The sequence below is a fragment of the Geotrypetes seraphini genome, chromosome 9 (genome assembly GCF_902459505.1).
Source record: "Geotrypetes seraphini chromosome 9, aGeoSer1.1, whole genome shotgun sequence".
NCBI lineage: Eukaryota > Metazoa > Chordata > Amphibia > Gymnophiona > Dermophiidae > Geotrypetes > Geotrypetes seraphini.
Window position 1 is genome coordinate 84,312,915 of NC_047092.1, and position 25,413 is coordinate 84,338,327.

The window sequence follows — 25,413 nt, forward strand, 5'->3', positions numbered from 1 at the left end:
AACATTAATCCCTAAGGAAAAAGTTAGAAGTTTGGCATTACCCCTAAGCATTTAGGTACAATTATGTGACTACAATTTGAAGGTCATACAGAGAGCCCCACACTTAACACAGTCTGAAATCTATTCCTATTCCCTTTTCTACACAACCTAAGGTCTCTGTCATGTAAAGATACACACCACTAAGTCAACAAACCCAAACCCCAAACCATGTAGCTGCTAAAACAAATAAGATGCATGAGAAACTCTGACAGAGTAGATGCTAGATTAATCATGGCTACTCTATTTATTTAAGCATTTATATACCACTTATAATCTAAGAGGTTTACATTCAGGTACTCAAGCATTTTTCCCTATCTGTCCTGGCAGCAATGTACCTGGGGCAATAGGGGATTAAGTGACTTGCCCAGGGTCACAAGGAGCAGTGTGGGATTTGAACCCACCATCTCAGGGTGCTGAGGCTATGGCCCTAACCACTGTACCACACACGGCCTGCGTTTTGCAGGGCAAACAATATCTCTGCTGTGTAAGTTTTTGGCAATGCTTCTGTGGGCAATGCAGACACTCTGGCATTGCCAATAACTTTTCCTTGACTCAGCGGAGGTATTGTTTGCCCCGTAAAATGAAGGCAGCGTCGGAAGGACAAAAAGAGAGTAAAATGAGCAACTGCTTTAATTTACTTGGTCAATACACTGTCTCAGTATATTGATCTTTTTGAAATTATTAAAGCTTTAAGTGTCTGAAGAGGATGGCTTAATTTACATGGAGCATGATTCAAGGCACCTTAAGCAGTATAAATACTGATCATGAAGTAAAGCACTTTAAAAGCACCAGTGCACTTTTCAACAAAACACTATAAAGCATCAGAGCACTTTATAAGATAAGTACAATGTTTGAAGTATTCTGCTGGTTCTGTTGTATGAAATGAACTGCTAGGTCTACTGTTTTTAGAATACAGTCTAAAAAGTTTATTAAGTGTGTAAAGTCCATAAGGAATTAGAGAGACTTTTTTAGATTAAGTTTATTATAGAAAGAGAGATTTAATAAAAATAAAAATAAAATAATATATAGATTTAGTGAAAGGTAGGTAGGGTGGGGTCAAGCCAATGATGTAAGAAGGAGCAGGAGAAAAGGAATTTCTTCACCCTTAGTGGGTGAAGCTCCATAATCTGAGGCTTGTAACCCTTGTGAATGTAATACCTTCATTGACATTTCAATTTTCATTAGTGTTGGATCTTTAGATTAGACATAGTGAGCCCATTGGGACTCAGCGCTGAAATTGAACGGATGACATTGGTTTGGAAGGAAAATCTATGATAGGTTAATGAGTTATCAATTGATATACAGATAAACTTTTAAACTGAGTTGAAAACACATCACCACCATCTTGAAACAGAAAGTGAAGAATGCTGCTAGATGATCATGGTATTATTTAAAGGTACTAAAAAGTTGAAAGAAATGTTTATCTGTTCTGGTATTCTAAATGATTTTCTAAGGATGTAATTTTGCTTATCATTTTAGGGAACACACCTTGAATCAGCGTGTTTACGTGAAACATGAGAAAAACATAAGACTGATAAAATGGCAAGAGTCCAAGGTGGTATTCTTGATTCTTATCTAACTTTTGGATCACAAATTGACTCTATAGAAAATTTTTCTTCATATTGAGACAGCTTAGAACAACATGGGGCTCATAATTTTAAAAAAGTCTAAAAAGTGGCCTAAATGGGTACTTGGACGATCAAAAAGCCTGATCGTCCAAGTACCCATAATCAAAGTTGGTTTTAGACGCATCTAAAACCAGCTTAGGCCTTTCCCCTGCCTCTAAACGCACAAAGAGAAAAGAGGCATTTTTAGAGGAGGGGAAAGGGCAGGTGGTGGGCGGGAGGTGGGACGACCTACACCTAGGCGTACAACACGTATAACCAAAGATTTTGATAGGTTGCCTAGTTGGCACTTATATGTCAAAACAGATATAAGTGGTATAAGGTATAAGTGCCGAAATAGAGGCCGCTGAGCTGATGGCGGCTGGTGCCATCAGTTCAGTGGCCCGGCAACCTACCCCCCCACCGCAACCATCGCATCAGGAGAGATGCCTCATCTCCCCTACCGCAATGCGATCACCCCTCTACCCGAACTGCCATGACCCGCAGTAGAAGAGATGTCCAATCTCTCCTGCTGCGAGTTGTGGCAATTTGGGTAGAGGAGTGATCACATCGCGGCTCTCCTGCCGCGATACATTATCCTCCACACACTATCGGGGCAGGAGGGAGCCCAAGCCCTCCTGCCCTGGTGAACTGCGACCCCTCCCCGATGACATCGGGGCAAGAGGGAGCCCAAGCCCTCTTGCCCCGCGATCCCCAGTACCCCCCCACCGCCGAGTCTGATGGGGCCAAAGCCTTCCTGGCCCGGCGACACTCTCTAACCCCCAACCCTCACTAAAATATGGCCCTCCCGCCGACCCCACGACCCCCACCCCCCTTCCCCATACCTTAAAAATTGTTGGTCGGACGGACGAGTGCCAAGCCTGTGTGTTTGACAGGCCAGCCATCTCAGGAATGGCTGGCTTTAGGGCCTGATTGGCCCAGGCGGCTCAAACCCCTGTCCACAGGTGTGGCTTGAGGCACCGGGGCCAGCCATTCCCGAGATGGCTGGCCTGTCGGATGGACGGGCTTGGCACCCGTCCGTCCGACCAACAATTTATAAGGTACAGGGAAGGGGGTATCGTGGGGTTGGTGGGGGGGGTCGCAGGTCAGTGAGGGGGGTTGCATCGAGGGCAGAAGGGCCTGGGATCCATCCTGCCCGTATTTTAGTGGGTGGTGGGGGTTAGAGGGTGTCACCGGGCCAGGAGGGCTTGGGCTCCCTCCTGGCCGGATCGTGTGGGGGGAGGGGGGTTGGAGATTGCCAGGCCAGGAGGGCGTGGGCTCCCTCCTGGCCCCATCGGAGTCGGTGGGGGGTTGGGGATCACGGGGCAAGAGGGCTTGGGCTCCCTCTTGCCCCTATATCAGCGGGGGAAGTCACAGTTCACCAGGGCAGGAGGGCTTGGGCTCCCTCCTGCCCTGATCGTGTTGCGGGGTTCGGGGGTGCCGCGAGGCAGGAGGCGCTTAGGTTCCCTCCTGCCCGGATTGTTGTAGGGGGGGAATTCTGTCCCAGCAGGGGTCCCAATGATCTCTAGATCATTGATAAATATGTTTTGGTTTTTTTTAAATTCTTTATTGGTTTTTCAAACTTCGATAGTGATATACATAAAATGTAACATTTAATACTACAATAAGAGCACATTCAGCTTACATGTATTCATAATCAACCATTTTCTTCCACCCACCCACCCAATGATTATTCAATAAAACACAAAGACATATATCAGCACAAAAACCTTATCCTAATGCAATTAATAATATCCTCCTAATTAATAATATCCTAATCCAATTAATAATATCCCCCCACCCCAAGTACAAATACCCACAGAACAAAATTAAGACAGAAATTATCTCCCCTTTCCTCCTCCCCTTTAACTGGATGTGCCTGAAAACAAATACAAACTAACACATGATCAAAGACCTACTATATTGAAGAAATGTAAGATGTCAATGGACCCCATTCCAATCTAAATGATAATAAATGATGATAAATATGTTATAAAGCAGGGGTCCCAGCACAGACCCTTGGGGAACCCCACTATTTACCCTTGTCCATGGAGAATATTGACTACTTAAACCTACTCTCTGTTTTCTGTCTTTCAACCAGTTCTTAATCAATAATAGGACATTACCTTCTATCCCATGACTTTCTAATTTCCTCAGAATTCTTTCATGAGGTATTTTGTCAAATGCCTTTTGAAAATCCAAATATACAATATCAACCAGTTCACCTTTATCCACATGTTCACTCACCCCTTCAAAGAAATGCAGTAGATTGGTGAGGCTCTCTCTCGTTAATCCATGCTTACGTGTATGTTCTGTCATTTTGTTCTTTATAATAGTCTCTACCATTTTTCTCAGGACCAATGTCAGCCTCACCGGTCTATAATTTCCCGGATCACCTCTGGAACCCTTTTTAAACTAAACTAAACCTTGGGTTTGTATACCGCACCATCTCCATAGTTGTGGAGCTCGGCACGGTTTACAGGAATTGTAATGAGAAGGAACTCCATGGAAGGGCTAGATGAAGATCAGAGGGGAGAAGAATGTTAGAGTGTTAGGATGTTTTTAAAACTCAGCATCATATTGGCTACCCTCCAGTCTTCTGGTACTATGCTGGATTTTAAAGAAAATTTACAAATTACTAACAATAGCACTGCAAGTTCATTTTTCAGTACTATCAGGACTCTAGGATGTATACCATCCAGTCCAAGCGATTTGCTACTGTCCAATTTGTCAAACTGACTCATTACTTCATCCAGTGTTATGAAGATTTGTATGAATTTCTTCGTTTCATAAGAATTGAATACCATTTCTGGCACCGGTAGCTCCCCCATATCTTCCTCAATGCAGACTGAGGCAAAGAATTCATTTAATTTCTCTGCTATTGCCTTGTCTTCCCTGAGAACCCCTTTTATCCCTCTGTCATCTAGCACAGTGTTCTTCAACATTTTGACACTTATGGACCGGCGGAAATAAAAGAATTATTGTGTAGACCGGCACCGGTCCGCGGACCAGCTGTTAAAGAAAACTGGGCTAAGTCATGGGCCAGACCCCTCCCATCTCCACCCAATCTCCACCCTAGACTCCACCCCATAACAGTATTAATTGTAACACCATTTTTTCCATTCATTTTTCATATGCAGAGTTTGGGGGGGCGGTCATGGGGGGTTACGTCGAGGGCAGGAGGGTCTGGGATCCCTCCTGCCCATATTTTAGTGGGGTGTGGGGGGTAGGGAGTTTCAGCAGGGCAGGAGGGCTTGGACTCCCTCTTGCCCTGATCATGTCGAGGGTTTGGGGGTGCCATGGGGCAGGAGGGCTTGGGCTCCCTCTTGCCCCGATGTCAGCGGGGGGGTTACCGCTCACCAGGGCAGGAGGGTTTGGGCTCCCTCCTGCCTGGATCATTGTCAGGGGGGGTAATGCATCGCGGCAGGAGAGATTGGCCATCTCCTCTGCCGCGATGCGATCACCCCTCTACCTGAACTGCCACAACCCGCGGCAGGGGAGATGAGCCATCTCTTCTGCCGTGGTGGTTGTGGTGGGGGAGGTGGGTAGGTTGCCAGGCCACTGAGCTGATTGCGCCAGCTGCCATCAGCTCAGCGGGCCCTTTTTTGGCACTTATACCTGTTTTGACTTGGTCTAAGTCAAAATGTATAAGTGCTGACTAGGCAACCTATTAAAAGTTTTGGTTATTCCTGCTGTACGCCTAGGTGTAGGTCGGCCCACCTCCCGCCTACTGCCAGCCCTTTCCCCTCCTCTAAAAAGGCCTTTTTTTGCTCTATGCGTTTAGAGGCAGGGGAAAGGCCTAAGCTGGTTTTAGATACATCTAAAACCAGCTTTGATTATGGGTACTTGGACAATCAAGCTTTTTGATCATCCAAGTACCCATTTAGACCACTTTTTAGACATTTTTTATTATGAGCCCCATAAGGTTTAGAGACGGTGTTATTGAAGGTAACTATAGATGATCGATTAGAAAGAAAGGAGCTGAACCAATCAAGTATTTGGTCACAGCCACCTATGGATTTCAGTCTCTCAAGAAGTAATACATGATCAATAGTGTCAAATGCTGCTGACAAATCTAAGGAAAAGAGAATGACAGAGTTATGATGATCTAAGTAATAAATTATATTTGTGGTCAGACTGATCAGTGAGTACTCTGTAGAATGGTTTTTCCTAAACCCTATCTGGTTTGGATGTAGAGCATTAGTTGATTTGACAAAATCTGATAATTGATCGAATACTATTCTTTCTGTGAGTTTAGCTAAAAATGGAATATTAGCTATGGGGCGATAGTTTGAGGCATCCTCAAGGCTAGACTTATAATCCTTTATTATTGGGAAAATTGTGGCAGTTTTCCACCAGGATGGTAGTAAACTGGAGTTAAGGCTATTTAAGATATGTGAATGTATAAAGGTATCGAAGCATGAAAATTTTTTTTTAAATAAACAGAGGGATGATCTCTAATCGAGACCCCTTTAAATTAGCTCTTTGAAAAAGGCACTCAATATCAGCTACCGAAGGAAGATTAAAAGTGGAACATTTAGCAAGAGGTAGTTGGTAGTCATTTGGGATACTAGTAGGATCACCGAATAAAATATGATCAAATTTTTTCCGTATATCACAAATCTTTTTGCAAAAATAGTCAGTGAGATCTTGGGCTGTTAGGCCGATTTTAAGGGTAGTATCTTGTTTCTGAGGGGTAGGGGAAATAGATTTTAAAATAGAGTAGAGAATGGAAGGATTTTTTGCTTTTAAGATTTTAGTAGAATAATAAATACTTTTAGCACAGTTAATTTTCATCTTATAGTAAGATACGTGTTACTTGTAAAGTTTTAAATTAGTGAGTGATTTATTTTGGTGCCATTTCCTCTCAAAGGCTCTCAGTTGTCTTTTGAGCATGAAAATCTCATCTGAAAACCAAGGATTTTGTATTTTACTTGGAGAGATAGTTTTAGTGATTAAAGGTACTTCTTTATCTAATAATGAATGGATTGCTGAATTCCAAATAATGAGCTGTTCTTCCAATGTATCAGCATTTAAGTTTAAAATTTTTGGGTTGAATGAAGGGGAGATATTTGATAATTCTAATTTTGCATAATCACGATATAAAATATTTTTGGGTTGTGGATGTTTAATATTTTGTTTAGAGTGGATCTTGATTGAAATAAGGTGGTGGTTTGACCAGGGAACTGGTGTAACATGAAGGTTCGAGTAGGTAAAAGTTTGTAATGTTGGAATTAAAATCATATCTAGAGTATGGCCTGCAGAGTGTGTTGGACCTTGAACTAATGATTGAAGATTGAGAATATTGGTATGTATTAACATTTCATTGGAGATAGGATTAGTCGGTTCATCGAAGTGGATATTAAAGTCGCCAAGGATCCAAGGATTATTTGAGGAAGAACAAAAATTGAAAATTAGGTTTTGAAGAAGAGTTAGGTTATTTTGGCCAATAGGTGGAAGAATATACAATAATAAGACATCGATTTTTGGTCTAATATTAAGCTTAACTTGGAGGTATTCAATGGCCACATTCCCAGAAGAGTGATCTATGGTACTAACTAAATTATCGCAATAGATGATGGCTAATCCACTGCCTTTACGTTTATGATGGTGATTGAATAGATAAGAATAACCAGAAGGACAACAGTAAGAGAGATAGGCTTCTTTACCCTCTGTTAACCAAGATTCCGTAATACAGAGGATTTGTAAATCCTGAGAGTGGATGGCTTCTTTTATAAGATGGTATTTACCTTTAAGAGACCTTACATTGATGAGACCTAATTTCATAGATGTGTTATTTGAGGTATGGTTAGAAAGAGAATGGGAAATGATAGGAACTTCGGTAACTACAGGTTGACGAAGAGAGGGTGTCCTAAGACTAGTGGTATGATGGCCCCAAAGAACCGGGATATTAGAGGATTGGGGAGACATAATATAGGCTTTTAGAGAATTGACTGGCGCTCGAGAAACTATTGCAACAGAATGCAAAGAACTTAGTAATAGTAGAAAGGCAAATAGTAAGCTTCTAAAAGTTTGTTGTCTGCCAGTTTCAAAATCAAAATCAAAATCAGTGTTCGGGGTGAAAGCGCCCTCAGTTTGCACAAGAAGGAGTGCACTAATGAGCAGTGTGGAAACTTTCTGAAGATCCCTCATATATATATGTACATAGACACATAGAAATATGATGGAAGATAAAGACCAAATGGCCCATCCAGTCTGCCCGTCCACAGCATCCACTATCTCCTCCTCTCCCTAAGAGATTCCACATGCCCAACCTAAGCTTTCTTGAATCTAGACACAGTCTTTGCTTCCACTACATCTACCGGGAGCCTATACATTTATCTGCACAATCCTTTTCACTGTTTTCCTCACCTGGTGTAGTTTGTGAAGCATATGGCCAGATAACTCCTTTTGTAATCTGCCTTGAACCGCAAGGTAATGGCAGAATAGAAATCACTAATGTAATGTAATGTAATATAATTGTTAAAACACCCATTTCTTCACGCCTTTCTTTTCCCTCATATTCATTTTGGGCTCCTTTTACAAAGGCGTGCTTTGGCCTTAACGTGCGCAATAGTGCACGCTAAATTGCCGCATGCGCTAGCTGCTACTGCCTCCTTTTGAGCAGGTGGTAGATTTTTGGCTAGTGCAAGATATAGCATGCGCTAATCCGGTGCATGAGCTAAAACCACTAGCGCATCTTTGTAAAAGGAGCCCTTTAAGTTTTACATGTAATATAACGTATATATTTTTCATATTAGCTATTTACTTAAAAATAAATACTATGCGGTTTACAAAATTAGATGCATACATATTAAAAATACTAAAACATGTTTTGACAGAACAAACACAATAAAACATTAACAGTTGCATTATTAAAACCTTTTTTCAAATTCATCCAACAAGATAGAAAGACAAATCCCATAAAAACATTTACAGGACGGTAAGGCTTTAGCAACAAATAGCATTAGGCAAATGACATTTAATATGAGCAAGTGCAAAGTGATGCATGTGGGAAAGAGGAACCTGAACTATAGGTACGTGATTCTGGGTTCTATGTTAGGAGTCACTGTCCAGGAAAAGGAACTAGGGGTCATTGTTGAGGATACGTTGAAACCCTCAGCTCAATGTGTGGTGGCGGCTAAGAAAGCAAATAGAATGTTAAGAATTATCAGGAAAGGAATGGAAAACAAAGATGAAAATGTTATAATGCCCTTGTATTGCACTATGGTACAGCCGCAACTTGAATACTATGTTCAGTTCTGGTCGCCATATCTCAAAAAAAGATAAAGTAGAATTAGAAAAGGTACATAGAAGGGTGATGAAAATGATAAAAGGTTTGGAATGAATTTCCTATGAGGAGAGGCTAAAGTGGCTAGAGTTCTTCAGATTCTAGAAAAAATGGCTGAAGGGAGATATGATCGAGGTCTATAAAATGCTGACTTGGACTAGGGGGCATGTGATAAAGCTACTAAGTAGTAGATTTTAAAAAAACTGGAGCAAATATTTCGTCACACAATGTGTAATAAACTCTGAAATTCTGAAAATCAGTTAGTTTAGTGAGGTTTAAAAAAGGCTTGGATAATTTCCTAAAAGAGAAGTCCATAGGCTATTATTGAGATGGCTTGGGGACACCCACTGCTTATTCCTAGGATAAGCAGCATAAAATTTGTTTTACTATTTGGGATCCAGCTAGGTACTTGGAATCTGGGTTGGCTACTGTTGGAAATAAGATACTGGCCTTGATGGAACTTTGGTGTTTCCCAGTATGGCAATTCAAGTTTCAATTTTATTAGGTGTTTTATATACTGCCTATCAAGATTTATCTAAGTGGTTTTTACAATCAGGTATTCAAGCATTTTCCTTCTCTGTCCCGGTGGGCTCACAATCTATTTAATGTACCCTGGGACTATGGAGGACTGAGTGATTTGCCCAGGGTCACAAGGAGCAGCATGGGGTTTGAACCCACAACCCTAGGGTGGTGAAGCTATAGACCCAACCACTGTGCCACATACTCCAAAAGGCAATTTTTATCAATTCACCTCTAAGGGTTGCTTTATAAGCTTCCCAGATTATGGAAGGACAAACTTCAGGATCTTTAGAGTTATTTTCGAAGAATTCTACTGTGAACGAATTGATTTTTTCAACAGTTTCTTCATCTAAGAGTAAGGCGTTGTTTAGTCGCCAAGAAGGAGATTCTTTACGTGGAGCCGAAATAGAAATATATAAAGAAATGGCAGCATGGTCCGTAAGGGAGATTGGATGTATAATAGTATTAGTAAGGTCATGAATGAGAGAAGAGGATATGAGAAAGAAATCAATTCTCGAGTATGTATTATGTGGTGGTGAAAAATGTGAATATTCTCTACCTTTAGGGTAAAGTAGTCGCCAAGGATCTACAAGGGAGAAAGCATCTTTTAGGGCCTGTAGAGCTGTGAAAGACTTGGTCTTGGATGGTTTACAAGAAGAAGATCTATCAATATACAAGTTTTGGATTTGGTTAAAATCCCCACCCAATATCAAAGAACAAGAACTAAATTCAATTAGCGCTAGTTGAATGTCTCTAAAAAAATCCGGGTGATCTTTAACCGGGCCATAAATATTGAGAAGAACAAAATCCATTGAATGCAACGCAGCATGTACCAGACACCATCTTCCCTCCGTGTCTGTTTTAATAGAATGAATAATGGGAGAGAGTTTATCTTTAAGAAAGATTGAAACACCATTTTTCTTTTGATAAGTTGCAGGGGAGTATATATGAGTAGAATATCCCTTTAGTTGAAATTTCGTGGCGGCAGCGGATGGGAGGTGGGTTTCTTGTAATAAAATTACGTCTGGATGTTTGTTGAACACATAATTGGATATCTTTTTTCTTTTAATGGGATGGTTCAGGCCATTCACATTAAAGGAAAAAACATGTAGGTCAGCCATAATATATGATTTGCATTGGAGAAATATGCAGTATATCACATTTGTCGAGAGAAGATAACTGATATATTAGTAAGGTTAGGTAGGCACTCCTGTCTAATAAGAAAAGTAGAAAAGACATTAAAATAAGAAAGAAGAAAATAGTAATGACAGCATAATATGTGGTCAGAAAATAAATAAACCAAGCTATCATGTACATCTTAAAATATTTTAAGGATGCTCCTATGAGCATATAAGAATGACGCACGTGAAGCATCTAACAAGATCCACACCTAATCAGAAATATAAATGTGAAGATTAGTGTGCTTAATTTAGCAGGTTATATAAAGTTTGTATTTCATTACATAACATAACATATTAAGATAAGAGCTTATTGGCTCAGTCTAAAATATTAAATTTGGAATTGATTTAATCAGACAGAGACCTCAAAGTAAACTATATAGCTGATATCACGTAAAATTAGCTCGTTAGGGTAGTATTTGTCTCAGGCATAGAGTCTATAAATAGTTGTGCGGTTGCTTTGTCTGTGAATGTGTGTGATTTCCCTTCTCTCCATATGCGTAAAGACGCTGGATACACGAGTGCAAACTTCACTCCCCGACGATGCAGCGTGGAACATAGTGGCACCATCGTCTTGCGAAGGGTGGATACATGTAGGGAGTAGTCGTTGAACAAAAGTAATTTTTGACCTTCATATTCAAGTCGACCATATTTTCGAAAGGCTTGTATGATAAGATCTTTATCTTTCCAGTTAATATATCTAGCAATAACTGCTCGCGGGCAGTTGTTATTCTCTGTACGTTGGCCTAAGCGGTGTGCCCGCTCGCATGGAAAACCAGAGTCAGGGGACACCAGGCCAAGTTGTTTTGGGAGCCAAAGTTGAAAAAAATAGTATAGATCCTGATCAGTGCCACATACTCCAATTCTTATGTTTTATGTTCTTAACTGCTGTTTCATGGTCATGTGGTCTGAAAAAGATTATTTCACCCTTCTGGAACATTCTGGGACATTTTGGGACTTTCCTGACATTTCCAGTACCATGAGCAATAGTGGGAGGAACAAAGTCTTTCCCCTGTATATAATCCAAGCTGCTTATCAGCACAGGAGAATAGACTGACTGGCTCACTAGCTGCTGTGACATCAGACTTGAAGGACATCATTGTGTTCATCTGGAATCACATGCTTCTCACTGTATACACACCTTTCCCAGAGGCACTGTTTCCGAGTGATAAACCATCTCTGTTATTACTTGGGGAATTGTATGAATAGTCTAGCTTTGTGGCTTACTGAGAGTTGATGTATGCTTGCTCTACTTGGTAAATAAGCAGAACTTTTCTTTCTTCCATCCTGTATAACTTTCTTATAACTTGCTCATGTATTTATTCTAGCTAGTACTATAAATAAAAGCTTCTATTTTTATAATACATGGCCTGGGTCATTGCTTGTTAGGATTGGACTTAGGGGGTTATAGGTCAGAGTCGTACATACATACAGTAAAATTTCATATACACAACTCCCATAAATTGATTCCTAGCAAATCAGGAGCACTGTAGGCATCCTTTGCACATATAACACCTTATCAGCTTATAGATTGCTTACAGATGGAGGTTCCATTAGGATATTAGATAATAAATCAGATAACAGATAAGATAAACACTGTATTGCATACATTGCTTTTGAGTATGAGTTAACATTTCTGTCAGCGTTCAGGCTGTGTTAAGAAGCACTAATATACTGGAACTCTTTCCAGAGTATATTACTTTTCTTTACAGTACACAGGGTAAATATTTTATAAACAATTCCACTTTGGCAGTATTCCCAGAAAGAAAGACTTAGAGACAAATTGTTTTCTTATCTGGGCCGGGAGTGTTGCTTTTGATGTAGTCAGCCTTGATATCTTTATTCATTTATAGGATATAGGATTAGAAGAAAAAGTTGTAAGCTGGTTTAAAGGATTTCTTATATTATGCTCTAATGTGGTAAACTTTAAAGGTAAGACATCTGTTGCACGGACACCAGATTGTGGTATCCTGCAGAGCTCTTCATTGTCTCAGATTCTTTTTAATATTATAAATTAAGTTCTATCAAGACAATGTTCACTTATGCTGATGATATCTTCATTCTGCTAGAAGTTGATCCTAATTTGAGCAACTTTACAGCTAATATAAACTCTTGTATATCTAAATTGCAATTATGGTTGCTTCAGGCTCATATGAAGCTTAACGCAGAAAAGACAAAATCATTATGGTTAGGCCCAGAAATTGGTAATTTGCCATTTTCAGTTATCATTAATTCTGCAGGTATTACGCATATAGAATTATCTTCAAGAGTATTGGGTGTTGTTTTGGATTCTCCTCTGTCTTTTCAATTCCAGGTAAATAATCTTACCAAAAAATGTTTCTTTAGTCTTCACATGCTGAAAAAAGTTTATCATCCATTCTATCAAGATCATTTTTCAGTATTGGTTCAAACCATTATCTTAGCAAAGCAGTATTACTGTAATTCCATTTATATGGGATTAAGCAAAGGAAATGAGAAAGGGCTGCAATTGATTTAAAATGCTGCTGTAAGACTGATTTTTGGAAAGAAAAAATTCAATCACGTGTCACCTCTTTTGAGGAAATTACATTGGCTTCCATTTTAATTGAGATTTCAATTTAAATGTGACTGTATAGTCTTTGAAATTTTGAATGGACTATATGTTCATTTGATGTCTTTATCTCTAAACACTATGAAATCTTCTGGCACAAGAACAACTCATATATATATATATAAGCTCTCTTTTTCATCGTTAAGATGAATCAAGTCCATTAGTAAAATTTCACACTCCTTTCCATACGTACTAAGTGCGATATGGAATGGACTACCTCCTTAAATTAGATCATGTTTATCTCTTCATATCTTTCGCAAAACCTTGTGATGAGCAGCCTATGACTGCTAGTAGTGGTCCTGTAGCAGCAGAGCATTTAGGAACTGAGAGGATTTCATTCACACATTTAAATGCATACATTCCTAAGTTTGATGCTGTTCCTGTCCAGAACACTAGAGGGAGTAGCTCTGCACAAACACCTGTAGAACACATAGCACACTACAAGAGCTATGCTCAAAGTCAGAAGTTAGTGAGAGAAACTGGTTTTTAAGTGCAAAGGCTGAATTGCTAGAAGGGAGGAGGAGAGGAGGGCAGTTAGAAGTACACAGGCTTCAACAAGACACAGAATTATCTGGGCTGAGAGCTCAGGCTGATCCTGAACAGCCAATGACTATGGAACTAGAGGAAGCAGGTACAGAGACTACAGTCCCAGAAAGTCTATCGTACCAGCCCATAGAAGTGGAGTCTTCCTTAAAGCCAACAGACCAGCAGCCAGAGGACATGGATATCTGTTAATCCATTAAGGCAAGGTGACAGTTATTGCCTTATCTGGAAAGCCAAGTTCAATTCTGGTCCCCTTATCTCAAGAAAGATATAGCGGTGCTAGAAAAGGTTCAAAGAAGAACAACCAAAATGATAAAGGGGATGGAACTCCTCTCATATGAGGAAAGACTAAAAAGGTTAGGGCTCTTCAGCTTTGAAAAGACATGACTGAGGGCAGATATGATTGACATCCACAAAATCCTGAGTGGAGTAGAATGGGTACAAGTGGATCGATTTTTCACTCCATCAAAAATTACAAAGACTAAGGGACACTCAATGAAGTTACAGGGAAATACTTTTAAAACCAATAGGAGGAAATTTTTTCACTCAGAGAATAGTTAAGCTCTGGAACTCATTGTCAGAGCTTGTGGTAAGAGTGGATAGCATAGCTGGTTTTAAGAAAGGTCTGGACAATTTCCTGGAGGAAAAGTTCATAGTATGCTATTGAGAAAGACATGGAGGAAGCCACTGCTTGCCTTGGATCAGTAGCATGGAATGTTGCTACTCCTTAGGTTTTGGCCAGGTACTAGGAACCTGGATTGGCCACCATGAGAATAGGCTAATGGGCTTGATGGACCATTGGTCTGACCCAGTAAGGCTATTCTTATGTTCTTAAGTTAAAGCTACATTTAAAACTGAAGGAAAATTTTTGCTACTGTTTCATTTTCTTTGCTGATAACCTGTGTGTAAAGACTGAATACTTTAAAGAGCTGAGAATTGGCAACGTGTGTTTGAGAACTGTTTGTCCTGATTTTTGCTTTTTGTTTTCCTATCTGAGTGCAGGTGGGGGAGGTACACTAGTGTAAGCTGTGCTACCCAGTACTCTGAGCTGAACATTTGTTTCTATGAAATGTTTTTATTATTACTTGTTATGGACTCACCTACAGGAGTTGTTGAGAAGCCTGGACTTTCATGCAAGAAATTATCAGTTTGAATTTTTGTTTTTCTTCACTTGCTTGTGCTGAGCACAAGCAGGGCAAAAGCACCGAAGTGTTTGGGGCTTGGGAAAAAAAGCTTTCTGAAATTATTGCCTTTTATTTGCTTTATAATGAACTAAATTTTAGAAGCCATGTTGACAAACTGAACTTTGAAACCATCCTGACAAACTGAATTTGGCATTTTTGAAAACTGTATTTGATTTTTCTGTTTTGATATCTTTTTGTGAAAGTGCTGTTTATTGGCTGCTTGAAAAGCCACCTACCTTCTTGAAGCTGATTTATCCCATAATAAAATATAGACTTTGTTCCACTATATGTGGGTGTTTTGCATTCAACTGCTCGGTATTCAGAAATCTGGTGCACACTTAGAGGTGCACAGAAAAACTATCACTTGCCACCTGGAGGTGCCTTCACCTTAAGGTGCCTGTGACAACCTTAAAAACCACTATATTTCATCGTTTTTTAGACTATAGTTCCAATGAATGTTAATGTATCTTTCTTTGTGATCTAATTATGTAAACCAAATCGAGCTCCTATTTTTAGGAGATGATTCAGTATATAAGACTAAGAATTAGATTAGATTAGATTTTAAAGTCTAAAGCATGCTGACAAGACTGCTCTAAACTAATGTAATCAAAGGTAGGGAGTCCCAATAGACATATAATTAATTAACTACTAAATACTGACAAGCTTATAATATATACAGTACAGTATGCTTTTAGAGCAAGGCAAATAATTTTAAAATGTCATTATTGGGCTGTACACTTTAATAGATCTGTTAATGGACCACTTTATCTTTGAGAGTTTTCCTTTTATAACTTCTGCATATAACTTTTGTTAGCTCTTTATTATACTGTTGAATATAGTTTCTAACAACAACATTTATTATATATTCTATAAATTATTCCTTAGTTCATAGATGTTAAATTTACTTTCTAGTCCTGGTTGGTACATTTGTTTATTATACTAGATCAGGGGTAGACAATTCTAGTCCTTGAGAGCCACAGGCAGGTCTGGGTTTGAGGATATCCACAATAAATATGCATGAGTTAGATTTGTATCTCAAGAAGGCAGTGCATGCAAATCCATCTCATACATATTTATTGTGGATATCCTGAAAACCTGACCTGCCTGTGGCTTTCGAGGACTGGAATTGCCTATCCCTGTAATAGACGACAGTAAACAGTGCAGGATTGCCTGTTTAAAATATTATTGTTTATTAAAATATGCAGAGAATGTATATGAAACCCAGAAAGGGGAGTCAACATTCCAGAATGATTTAAGAAATAACCGGGAGACGCTTAAGAAGTGTGCTGGAAGTCAGTTCAATACAGAACACATTGTTACTAGAATGAGACATTGTTACCCAGGATCACCCAGAGAATAAGGCTTGGGGAGGACCAAATGGTAGGAGGAAGGTGTCAGGCAGGAGTCAATATAAGCCACAGAGACTCAGAAAGGAGGGAAATCTATCGGCACTATCCAACAGGTGTCCACCAACAAAGACAAGTTCTCAAATGTTGGAAACCAAGCTTTCTTAGAAGAGGCCCTCAAAAGGGCCTTCAAGATGTACAAGCTGGTGGTATGTCAACTCTTCATAGAATGCCTGGCTGAGCAAAAACTAGAAACACCACCTGAGAGTGGAAAGCAGAAATGTATGCCTAAGGGGAAATCTTGGCCTCCTCCTAGGAAGGGAACCAAACCAGAACCTGGAAGCCTAGCTCTAATGGTCATGAAGCACAGGATACCCCCACAGTATCTGAATCTAGCCAGTGACAGGCCCCTATCCATAGGCCTGTGCTCCCCAGTGCCCCAGGATATGTAATATTATCACCTATGGTATGTGCAAATTTAGCTCATGTTTCCAGTAGTGTGACACATAAGAACCCAGAGATTAGAAAGGATCCCATAAGCAGTCACCAATACTTCCTTGGCATACATAAACCTAAGGGCCAGAGATATACATTCGAAGTACAAATCCAAGAAGTATTTAGTTGTGAGGGGTTAGTAGACATAACATCCAAGGACACATTAATGAGGCTGGAAGCCTCCTTGGGCAATGCACGTGTTCCCCTATTAATGGCCTGTGATGTTGATCTAACAGCCTATGGAAAATAAACCACTGAAACTTTGGGTTAAGTATGGCTCACTCTCTGACTGGGTAAGATGACAGTAAAACACCCATCATGACTCGGTATGTGGGAGAGAATTTATTAATTGGTAATGAGCTTCTAAAGAGGTTCCAACCTGTCCTGGATTATATCCAAGAGGTAATGTGGACACAAGTTAATTGATCAATTCCTTACGGTCGAATAAAAGGGGGCAAAAAGTTAGTGGTTCTGGGGGAGTAGAACAGATCCGGGGTGTCATCCAAATTAATTTCCAGAGGTCAGCAGATCCTTACATTCTGGAACTCAAATCAATTGAAGGATTGGAATAGGTGAGCCAAGAAAACTTACTAACAGTGCCTAAGAAGGGGTTATGCTAATAATAAAGAAACACACCAACTTTTACGCCCAAAAAATTGGCTCGCTGAACACTAATAGTAGAAACCTCTTTGAATTAGTTAACAATCTTTATGATATACAGGCCTTTTCCTGTTCCACCCTAGATTCCCCACCATCTGCAGATGCTCTGTCCGAATTCTTCAACAACAAAATCAATAATTTGAGATCCAAACTAATGGGTTCCAAAACCAACCATCTAAACTACCCAGTTGCCCAATACAAAGATAAATCTAGGGTAGTGTAGCCGGGCCAGTTCCCGAGTAGATGGGAAGCCCGCCGCGGACCACAGGCAGATTTATGTAGCGCCTTTTGTATGGCTGGCAGAAAGAAAAACCAGGAAAAGGATTTTCAGAAAAAAAATGGCTCTCCAGTTTATTAACACTTCCAGAAATAAGGTAAACAAAAATTGGTCCAACAAATCAATGTTCCATAAGTCCATTAAAGCAATCCCTCGTGCTCCAGTGTGGGCTACCCGCCCTGAGCTTTATACTGGGCACCCACTCACCGTCATTAGAAGCAGGAAAGAAAAGTATTCAAAACATACATTCAAAGGTGTGCTCAGTTTTCTTGGACCCATGCCTTCCTCCTGGGCAGGCTGGCAATTCCCAGCCAGTGTTCCTTCGTTCACACAGTCCGTCACTCCTGCTGCTAGCACACGTTTCTCCCCACCAATTGTCTCCCTCCCAGAAGGAACCAAAACTCAGAACTTTCCCTCTGTAGTCTGTGGGAGTTCACTGGAAAGCCTGACAAACAGACTTCCCTTAAATTACCCTTAATTTAGGCAGAGCTGCTTCTGCCTTGTGTACAGCCTGCTTAGCTTGGGGACTCTCCACCAGCCCTCATACCTCATTCTCCCCCAGTATCCATGTCCTCCTCCCATTCATTATCATCGGGAACACTAATCATTTCCCCCTAATTAGTCAAGGAGTCCAGGCTGTATCTCCAAGTCCCTAGCTTGGGCTGTTCCTCTCCACCCCTCCTTGCCTGCCTGTCAACTCTCTGCTCAAGTTTAAGTTTCAAGTTTCAAGTTTAATTTGCATTTGATGAATCGCTTATAACAATATCTAAGCGATGTACAATTTAAAAACCATCAGAATGTGGCAATACATATAATTTGAACAAATTAGACAACTGACAAACAAATTGGACAAACAAGAGTAAAAATGGAAAGGTAGGGGAAAGTTACAATTTCGTTGTTTGTTAAAATTTTTACATAAAAAGGAAAACACATTGGGTAATAATGGGGTGAGGTAAAATAAAATATTTTAAATGTACAAAGATATTAAATGTAAAAGAAGAGAGAAAATGAAAGAACCTTAAAATATTGCATTTCATGAATCAAATGCATCTTGAAATAAATATGTTTTTAAAATTTTTTTAAAAGAAACAAGGTCTTTTTCACTTTTAATAAAATTTGGAAGAGAGTTCCACAGTGTAGGGGCCATCACAGAGAACATATCATTACGTCTTGTGTCTATAATTCTCAACGAGGGGACTGATAACAATTGTGATGAGGATGATCTTAGAGAGCGGGAAGAATTATACGGGACAATCATTTTTGATATAAATTGGGGTTCATTAAAGATCAATGAAATATGATATTTGGTGCAGCTCTACTTCATACCCCAAACCCAAGGATCCTAAAGAACTTGGGCCCCAATGTACAAAAGCTTTCCATGGCAGTAAAACTCGTTAAAGCAGTCTTACTGCTGCAGAAAGCTCTCCTCCCGAAGCACAAAGGGTTCTCCATGGCTGCTGCCAATCCTAGTAGTAGCCACAGAGAAGCCTATACAAACGCATTGCAAAGAGCTCATTAGTTTTATGTTCAAAACAGTTTTATTTTGTTCTATTTCTATCATTTAAATTTCTCCAGAATTCTACTGTTCAACGGCTCCCCCTTCTGCTTCTATTCCTTTCTCTCCTCTCTTCTACCTTCCAAAGTATTTAGATCAATGCTGTCTTGTTAAAATGTTTATTTTATTTTTATTTTTCCTCTAACTCTACTTTTCACTTCTCTATTACCCTCCAGGTACTTTAGTTAGATTGTGAGCCTTCGGGACAGTAAGGGAATTTTTCAAGTACCTTTCTTATTTCTAATCTTAATGTATATTTTCTGTAAACCGCTTAGAACCTAACGGATGTAGCGGTATATAAGAAATAAATTACATTACATTACATTATATACCAGAAATATAATTTTGAAGGTAATTCGATGAGATATGGGGAGCCAATGTGATTTAATAAGTAAGGGGCTAACATTTTCTCTCCAAGACAAACCTCCCGGGTCACCCTCCCAGGGTCTGTTGTGCAAGGCAAGAAATCTCCCAGGGCTTACAATCTCCCTCCTACTGGGCTGACCTCTGTTTAGCGTCCTGGGGCGGGGAACAGGCAAACTTTGGAAGCTGCAGTCTCGGCTGGTGGCTGGCTTCCCTTGATTGGAGCAAGCTGAGCACCCCTGCTTGCTCTGCCTCCCTTCTATTTGACAATCACAGCTATGGGGACCTGTATATATCACAAGTTTCTCTTAGCAAATAAAGGACGCCTCAGCCCCACCACTCCACCGCTATGTTAATTTCTTATTTGCGGGAAGAATTATGTGGCACTTCATCATTGGCTGTACCTTTATATTTTTATCATTTTCATGCTATATATTTTTATATTATTTTTTTCTTAATAAATAAGTGCTCTACAAAATTTTTTGTGTACTTAGCTCTTCTTTCAGCCAACGCCTGGGAGTCTGACCCGACATGACATGTTTCGCACCCGAAGTGCTGTATCAAGGGTCTCCCTATGAAATAGTGGAAGGAGTATGTTAGGTGACATTCACAACAACCTCCCCCACGACTTAAAACTGGTTTTATCCCATTCATTCATAAAAGCTAATAACTCACCGAGAGTGTGCGTGTCATCCGACTCTACAGTAACTATGAGAGGCAAAAGATGGCCGCGGCGTCTAACCTCGGGGTTTAAATATCCCTCCCTTCTCAATCAGTTGTTTCCACCCCTCTGCATCTCATTGGCCAGACCTCTATCCTATCAGTGAAGTCCATTCAATCTCCCCGTTCAACCCACGAGGCACCACAGTATCCAATAGGAAAATGTGTCTCTGCTCACATTCATTAAGCTTCCTTAAATCTTTCCCACCATCCCTCCCAACAACTTTAGTAACAACGCGCCACCGAATATCCTCCACTGTATGTTTATATGTAGTCCAATGTTCCACCAGAGGGGTCTAACACAACCCAGAAGAAGGAGAATGATATTCTAACTTGTGTTCTCCCTTTTTCTAAAGCAGCTAACCAGCTGGTGGCGATTATGAGACAACAATGGTACATCGTCCAAGTACACCAGACTTTAAGGGATTTCCCCAGGATAGCCTACTCGAGAGGCGCTACTATGGGATCAAAATGTAACCCTTTAAAATATGGGGGTGTGACCAGGGGGGAAGGGGGACAATACACTAGATGTGGGAGGTGTCAATGGTGCTCATCTACCATAGATGGACATAGCTGGAGGGTACCTGGGAGAGACATTATTTTAACATCAAAGACTGATACAAACTGTATGAATGAATGGGATAAAAGTACACAAAAAATTTTGTAGAGCACTTATTTATTAAGAAAAAAATAATATAAAAATATATAGCATGAAAATGATAAAAATATAAAGGTACAGCCAATGATGAAGTGCCACATAATTCTTCCCGCAAATAAGAAATTAACATAGCGGTGGAGTGGTGGGGCTGAGGCGTCCTTTATTTGCTAAGAGAAACTTGTGATATATACAGGTCTCATAGCTGTGATTGTGATATATATTCGAAGAGACTTGAGAGAGTTATTGCAGATAGTGCCATATGAATATAGTCCCTTCTATTTGAGGCAGCTTGTCCCGGACACCACGAGTCCTGACCCCACCCCCTCCTGGGTTGGTTTTAGGTTTCTCACTCTGAGGAAAGGATCGATAGGGGAGATAATTAGTTTGCAGTGCCCCTCCCACCTGGCTGTTAGGTTGTGCTAAACCCTGCTTCTGCACCTTTCCTCCCAGCTGAGTCAGCTGTGCCTGCTCCAGGCCAGGTTTTCCAGAGTCCCTTGATGCATGCTGGGGAGGTTTAAATGTTCTCTTCATTGGGACAGGGGCTTCCCTGTCACAGTAGATATGTCCTGGAATAATTTTACCACTCCATCCTGGCAACAATTCTGCAAATTTTATATGAAATACGCTGATTCCTATTGCAGATTAGACTGCTGCCCTCCAAATATAATGAAAGTCGCTCCAGTCACATTTATAGCCAAACTATACAATTGGCTTTCCTCTCTATTACTAACTAATACTTTTCCTGAAGACCTAGGCCAGATTCTGATTACACCGATCATAAAAAATCCTATGGAATCCATCAAGCTGACATCAAATTACAGACCCATTACGAGCACTCCTTTATTCGTTAAACTGATGGAAGGTTTGGTCAACCAAGAATTAGTAATGTATTTGGACAAATTTAGCATACTACAAGACTATTAGTCAGATTTTCAATATGGGTTTAGCACTGAAATGGTCATTGCATCACTACTAGATTTCCTCCATACTTTATTCAGTCAAGGCACTAGTGCACTAGTTCTACAATTGGACTCAAGTAGTGCCTTCGATCTGGTCGATCATGCTATTCTGGTTGACTGTTTGGAGTCAATTAGTCTTTCAGGCAATGTGTTAAAATGGTTTCAGAGTTTTTTGAGCAAACGGTCATATCAAGTCTATAGTGACAATAAACAATCCTGCAGCTGGGTAAATTTTTGTGGAGTCCCGCAGGGCTCTCCTCTATCCCCTACACTGTTCAACATTTACCTAGCCTCATTAGGGAACTTACTGCAAAGCTTAAAAGTTAAATTTTATATCTATGCAGGCGACATCACTATAGTTATTCTCCTTACTACTCTGACTTCTGAGACAAAGAATAAACTATCATCCATTCTAAAGCAAATTGAATTATGGATGACCGAATTCAAACTGAAACTTAACTCAGACAAAACCAAATTTTTCCTGGCAAGCCCGAACGACAAAATTAAAGACTCATCGATCTCCTTGAATGGTCAGATCTTCCCTATTGACCATTCCATAAAAATTCTGTGAGTGACTCTGGACCGTCACCTTACTCTAAATGCTCACACAGATTTATTGGTTAGAAAATGCTTCTCGATACTCTGGAGGCTCAGAACCATCAGAAAATACTTTGATGCAGCATCATTCCACTTATTGGTTCAATCTTCCATCTTAAGCATGTTTGATTATTGCAACATCAGCTACGTGGGTTCCTTAAAAAAAAAACATTCTAAGATTAGAGTTATTCAAAATTAGGCAATGCGACTGATTTTTAGGCTGAAGAAATGGGAACACATTAGTCCCTATTACCAAAAACTTCATTGACTGCCCCTGGAAGCATGAGTTCTGTTTAAATTTTTCTGTCTTTGTTATAAATCAATATTTGGTCTGGCCCCCATGTACCTGGTTTCTCAATTTAATCTGGATAGTAGAATTCATCTGTTCACCTATCTGACAATTAAGGCCTGCCAATACAAAAGATTCCTGGACAGAACTCTCGCCTTCCAGGCAGGCAAATGGAACGATTGGCTGGGTAACATTATCACGCATTCCTCATCCTACCTCAATTTTAGAAAATCTGTAAAAATGAATTTGTTTAATCAATTTGTAACCTAAGAATCTTATAACTTTTCACTTCTTCCACTCTGTAAGCTTGTATTTGATGACTTTGTATTGTGACCACTTTGCTGTTTGTCCAGCACCTTTCATTGTAAACCGCCTCGAACTATCATGACTTTGGCGGTATATAAGAATAAATTATTATTATTATTATTATTATTAATGGGTTGAAGATAAACCTGAAACCATTTCCCACTCTTTTGTTATTTCCCCCAGAGCGGGAAGAAGTGGTAAGAATCAGGGTTAATTTGGAGACTTTGTCTTCACCCTCCACCCCACACACACACACATATACACAGAGTGACAGGGATATAAAGGGAAAGTGAGAATCTGCAGATAGAAGTCCTACTAGGGTGTATTTGGTGAGAAAAGACCACTTTACTGAAATGACGTTTCACTTAGTGTGGCTGTCTTCCATCAACTCCAGACTTAAATACCCTTGGAGTATGTGAAAATCAAATCCCTGTACTTGTCCATGCTTGGCTTAGAAGTTAAACCTGTGATGAAATGTGCAATATTACATTACATTAGGGATTTCTATTCCGCCATTACCTAGCGGTTCAAGGCGGATTACAAATGGATTGTCTGAACATTAGAAGTATTTAGAGAATAGTTTGTACATTTCTTTGAGTTGTTAAGGATTGCATCTGAATTGTCATGACATTAGAAGTACATATGAAGGGGGGGGGCGTGGCTTGGAACACGCACAAGATGGAGGTGTGATCACATTGCTCTGCTCCCCCAGGCACTAATTCTGAAGAATTTCGCTGTAAAATAAAGTTTCTTGTATCAAAAGAACTTACTATAAAGTCGGAAGATGGCGACTTCAAGGCAGACGAAACTTGAGACAGCTTTTGTGGGCACTGCTAAGCGTGTCAAGCATGATCATGTGACGCCGGCAAAGACTGCACTCCCGGATGAGGAATAACTAGATAAAAAAGAAGTGATGACAGCGCTGGAAAAAATACAGCAGATGCTACAAAAGAACACAGATTACATACAGGAAGTAAAGGAAGAGGTTGTCAACATAAATAAGCAGTTGGAATTGGCAAACCAGAGAGTGACAACGTTGGAAAAAAAATGGAACAGTTGGAACTAACAGAGGTTCAGTTTAAATCTGAAAGAAAAATTATTTCAGAGATGCAAAAACAACTGGAAAATTATGAGAATCGTGGACGTCGGATGAACAAAAAATAAATGGGCTGGCGGAAAAATTGGAGGGAGATAATCCCATAAATTTTCTGGAGACTTTAATACCAAAGCTTTTTCAGCTGAACTCAAAACAACCTCTTGAAATTGAAAGGGCACACAGAATTCCGTTCCAACGGTCAGAAAGTCAGTCAAAGCCCAGACCGCTTATCTTTAAACTGTTAAGGTTTCAGCAAGCCTTTGAAATACTGAAGTTGGCAAAAGCAGATAAAAATTTGAAATATAAAGGATCAAAATTATTATTTTTGCCTGACTTTGCAAAAAATACAGCAGCATTGAGGCAGCAGTTTCTGCAGTTAAGACCACAGCTTAAAGAGAAAGGATATAAGTACGGTTTATATTTCCCTGCAAAAATGAGGATATCCTATGGGAGTAAATCACTATATTTTGAGGATCCAGGGAAGTTGAAAGACTTTCTGAATAACTCTGAACCAATGACTATGTAAGGAAGAAAAGGTTTAGAAGACAGAAATATATTAATAGGAGTGGAATATAAAAGTAAGACTGGAATAGAATGGATGGAATGCTAAGGATTTATGAAAATGTTACATTTCTTCTTTTATGTATGTATGTAGTGAATATGAAATGGTTTAGAACTCTAATATAAATATATTTAAAGAAGCATATTCATAAATAAATTAAAAGAAATATAGATATTATGCTGTGAAAGTGGGAGGAGGGAGGAATATGAGATGAACTTAAGGAGGATTTATAAAAATATGTAGAGTTTTGAAATGTTCATTTATGAGGATGTTTGAAAAAAAAATTAAAAAAAAAAGAATTAATTTAAGAGAATTAAATGAAAACTTATATAAGTTGAGGGTTAACAGATGAACATAATAATAAGTAAATAGTAATGGATTTATGATTAAGAAGTATAATATTAATATTGAATATGGGGGAACTTAAAAGATTTAAAAGAGAATTGATAAAAAGGTAAAGGTGGTATTTGACCATTTTGGAAATTGGGATATATAAAAGTATGGAAAAATAATGAAAGAAATGGTTATGTTAATATTTAAAATATGTCATGGTAGTAAGATATAAGATGGGAAAAAGTACAT

General features: G+C 39.6%; 1 protein-coding gene across 4 annotated transcripts in view; it reads right to left on the bottom strand.

The window, feature by feature from the left end:
- Positions 1 to 25,413, bottom strand: part of CHRM2 (cholinergic receptor muscarinic 2) — a 299,422-nt gene that overhangs the window by 81,450 nt on the left and 192,559 nt on the right. Inside the window, exon 3 of one of the 4 annotated variants that reach the window (XM_033959195.1) lies at positions 23,944 to 24,068. The exons of the other annotated variants lie outside the window; for them this stretch is intronic. The gene's annotated coding sequence lies outside the window, so the exon portion shown is untranslated. The remainder of the gene's footprint in view (positions 1 to 23,943; positions 24,069 to 25,413) is intronic. 4 annotated transcript variants of the gene reach the window in all.